This window comes from Corvus moneduloides, chromosome 8, assembly GCF_009650955.1.
Source record: "Corvus moneduloides isolate bCorMon1 chromosome 8, bCorMon1.pri, whole genome shotgun sequence".
NCBI classification, from domain to species: Eukaryota; Metazoa; Chordata; class Aves; order Passeriformes; family Corvidae; genus Corvus; species Corvus moneduloides.
The window spans coordinates 1-4,275 of record NC_045483.1 but is presented as its reverse complement, the minus strand read 5'-3'; the positions used below and the strand labels follow the sequence as shown (position 1 = coordinate 4,275).

General features: G+C 51.2%; 1 long non-coding RNA gene across 1 annotated transcript; it reads left to right on the top strand.

Moving 5' to 3' along the window:
* The first annotated feature begins 901 nt into the window (after nucleotides 1–901).
* Nucleotides 902–4,207, top strand: LOC116447485. Its single transcript, XR_004241584.1, has 2 exons — nucleotides 902–2,133; nucleotides 3,891–4,207. It is a non-coding gene; the product is annotated as an uncharacterized LOC116447485 (long non-coding RNA).
* The last annotated feature ends 68 nt before the right edge of the window (nucleotides 4,208–4,275 follow it).

Below are 4,275 nucleotides of genomic sequence, written 5' to 3'. Positions count from 1 at the left end.
CCCCCCTTCTTCCTTCATTCTTTTTCCTCTGTTTCACTGAATTTTGGAGTCTCCAATTTTTCGCTCTTCGAGGCCAAAATTAACACAACCCTTTTTATCCCATTCTCTGCAGCATCCTCAGCCCCCCCGATCTGCCAAACTCCCTCCTCCCATCTCTGAGGCCATCCCCCCCGCTGTCCCCCCCTATGTACCACAGCTCTCTCTTCAGGCAATTCCAATGCCTCTAAAACCTCCAAAACAAGTCTCCCATGCATCAGCCCCTCTCCCTCTGAACCAAGCAATCCCCTTTCTTCCCAGATTTTCCCAAAGGCGTGCACCCCTCCAAAAGCGTACCTTGAAGCAGTGGATGTATTTCCCTTCTTGTGTGCTAAATCTTCCAGTGTGCATAGTCCCCCCATCAACTAAAGCCTACCCGGACATTCTTCTTCCTTGGACACATCTGGAAGAACCGTCTCCAGATACTATTTCCTTCTGCAAGGGCTCGTTCCTTGAGATGGAACTTCGGCGTTTTGCTTCTCCTTTCAGAGGAGCAGCAGAAGCGGTCGTTGCCAGGGGAACGGTGCAGGCGAGGGAGGGAGGGGGGGTAGGAGGTGGGAATCCTCTCGGAGGCCGATTCCTCCAGGAGCGGGGGAGCAAAGGCGGAGGCTGCTGCCGGCACCGCCAAGGGCACCAGCTCTTGGGGCCGGTACCAGAGGCTGGCGTGGAGCCTCTGCACAGGTCCGCAGCAGCCACGGCGCCAGGAGGCCGAGCTGCCGGCGGGCCCAGCGCGGCCCGCGGGGCCGAAGCCGGGTTCAATGGAGCCGCGGCAGAGAACGCAGCGGGGGCAGGGGCTGCTGGAACGGCCGCGGACCTCGGGAGCGGGGCCGGAGCCGGGACTGGGGCCGGGGCGGGGCCAGGGCGGGCCCCAAAAGCGGCGGGCTGGGCTGGTGTGGAGCGGAGAGCCGGGCTAGGGACGGGCACAGGGACACCGAAAGCGGCTTTTCCTGATGCTTCCAGGTCCAGTCTTAAGTGCACCATCCAGTTGAGCTGTGTTGGTTTGTTACTGATCAATGTAGTGCTTGTCCTGCCCGCAGGCTCTGGGCTTTTCACTGCCCTGTGGCCTTGGCTCGTGTGTTGGAAGTGTTTGCTGAGACACAGAGTGTTGGTGTTGGGAAGCAGCAGCTCAGTGACTTGGGGCTGCTGCTGCTTTAGGAGTTTCATCTTTGTGCCTTTTTTTTGTCAATTCGGTGTGCCCCAGTGAGACAAGGGCTGCAGTGGGTGTTCTGCAGAGCTCCAGCACAATATTGCCATGCAGCAAAAGCAGAGAAATAATAACAGCCGCAACTGGGCACTGTTCTCACTGGATGCTCAGTAAAAAAGAGACTCCTTGAAATAAAGGGCTCAAAGGAAAGTGTTTCCCTTTGGATGTGTTTCCTTTTGGATGTGTGAAATGCAGGATTGCCGAGTGACAGTCTGCAGAAATTCAGTCATTCTTTGTTTGTGGGAACTGCCCTGGAGAAGGAAGTGAGTGCAAAAGCCCCACAAGCCCTAAGCAGATCCAGACAGGCTGCAGAGCAGGGATTGCTGGATGCAGAGTGGGAATTCTTTGTTCTTCTGGTGCATTGAAGCAGTTGCCATTAGGATTTTATTTGGTGATGCAGCCTCCTGAATTTCTTCTTGTGGGAGTGCCCTTTGTGGGGAGGGGGCATCACTTGTGGAAGAATTCTCAAGTATCTTGGTTTAGGTAAAATACAGTAACTAAAGTATTTTTTATAATTTTTATGGAAAAAGTAGTGCGTAGACTTCCTTTGGAATAAACTGTACTTCTTTAAATGTTTGCAAATCCCTGTGTTGTGTGTGTGTGTCTGTGAGCACTTCTGTGTTTTACAGAACACGCTGCAGACTGTAAATAAAACTACCAGAAAGGTGTTTAAGTCTTGTGGACTGAATGTACCATTTAATGGGAAAGTGAATAAATTATTAACCAGCAGTTGCTAAGTGGATGCTTCCTGCAAATATCTGAAATCTTTGTGGTGTTTGTGTGCAGGTTTCAGCTGGAGTTGCCCTGGCATTGCCTCCCAGAGGGGCAGGATTGCTCCCCAGGAAGTTCTCCAGCCAGAAGTCCCTCTGGATCCGGATTATTTTTTTAAAAAAGTTTAGTTTGTCTTGGCTTTTTCTTTTTTTTCCCTGCCCTTTCTGGTTTGTCTCTCCATGTTCTTATTTTACAGAGGAACCCCTCCCCAGCCTGGCCAGAGCCGCAGCCTCCTTCATGTGCCGCTGCCTCACTCGCTGCTGCCGGTGCTGGCTCAGGAATGTGCTCAAAACCCGGCTAAGCAGGAATTGTTCCGGGCCTGCTCTGTTTAATCGCTGCCGCCGCGAGCAAAGCTGCCCCTGCTCCTTGAGGGGAGCGCTCGCTGCAGCCCGGCAGGAAAAGAGCCCAGGAAAAGCCGTGCCCTTTGCAGGAGAAGCGCTGGGAGCAGAGAGGAGAGCGGGAAAAGGGAGCGAGAGCAGCTGGGCGGGCAGGGTGGCATCAGCGCTGATCCCTCCGCGGGCAGGAGCGCATCACAAATAGTCCCTCGGGCGGATCCCTCCGCGGGCGGGGTCGCATCACCGCTGATTCCTCCGCGGGCAGGACCGCATCACAAATAGTCCCTCGGGGATCACTCCGCGGCCAGGACCGCAGCACCGCGGGTGCCTCCGGCGGATCCCTCTGTTATAAATGGTATTGTGATGTTGGCTTTTCGCATGTTACATCATTGTTATGAATGTGAGGTAAAGAAATTCAGCCAAATTAAAATTAATAAAGAAACAGATTTTATTCCGCGGCCGAAAGATCGGTCACACAGAAAGCCACGATGGAGAAAAGCAGCCCGAGCCCGGGGTCGGAGCTGGGTGAACACGCATACATCTGACCTCTATCACACCAGAGCTCCCAAGTTCACGGGTGCTGCTTCGGCTGGTTCCTTCTTATACAGTTTTTGGGCAGAGTCCGAATTAATTCTATTTTTCTCGCAATTTAGCATATTCATGATGTTTTCTTGTCTCGGAGTTGGGCTGCACAAAGCCTTTCCTGGGTCTGATTAATTGTCCATCCTAGATGATGAATGGGCCATCTCTGAAGATGCTTAAGAGAGTTTTGTGTGCTCCCATTCAGGAAGCAGCGTGTTTTCAGCTGGAAATTTGGGGTGGTTTTGTTTCTTCAGGGTCTGGGGTCTTTCCTGAGAGAATCAGCCCTCCCATAAATCCCCCGGGTTGTTCTACACAGCTGCTTTGGCCATGGCTCAGAGAGAGAGAAGGGAAATGACTTTTTACGGGGGTGAAATTTCTCCAGGCAGGAGTGGGATGTCGTCTTGCCAGAGCCCTGCAGGCGCATGGGAGTAGCTCAGTGCCAGCCCAGTTCTCTGAGAAATAACAACGCTTGGGAGGTTCGAGTGTTGATAACAACTCTCCTGTCTCCTGGGGCCAAAGGTCTCACGGTCCCGGACCGGTGAGGGAGAAAAGGAACTTGTGCTGTTCCTGGAAAAGCTTTTGTTATTCCTTGTGCAGCCTTTTAATTCTGTGTTCTGATGGACTGTCCGCTGTCTTTCTAACAGGACTTGTCAGAGATTCAGATTTAGGAACTGAATTTGGGTCTGTTCCCTACAGAATCTTGCCAAGCCTGAAGGCCTGGGGCGATGACTGCTCTCAGTGAGGGCTCTTTATGAATCCTCTGTCAGATTTCCCTCAGTGCTGGGCAGGAAAGGCGAGGGTTTGGATCAGGAATTCTGCAAGCGGGCCCTGTGTGACCGTTGGCTTCTTGTGTGTGTGTGTGCATCAGTGAGCCAAAATCAAGAGCAAAGGCTGGTTTGGTTTTACGAACTTAGAGTAACTTTAAAAAAAAGAAATCAACTTTTTCTTCTCTTTAAATTTAGGTGCTGGAATTGCCTGTCTGGACGTGTGCTGAGCTCTCGCTGCTGCTGTGGACTGTGCAGCCTCAGTTGCTGAAGGTTCCTGTTCTTCTCACCAACTCAAAGTACACGTGGGGTTTTCAGCTCAAAGTACACGTGGGGTTTTTTTGCCCTTCTATATAGAGCTGTTGAGTTTGGGTGATTTTCCTGAATTGAGGATATTGAAGGTCGAGAAGGAAGATTTGTCTCTTTTTGTGCTTTTCTGTTGTTTTTAGCACCTGCTCAGCATCTGAACGTGGTTGGAATACTGGAAACATAAAAGGTTTTGGATTCAGTGCTTATTTGTGCAAACCCAGTTTTTTTATCTTTTTATCTTTTTTATCTTTTTTTTTTTTTTTTTTTTTTTTTT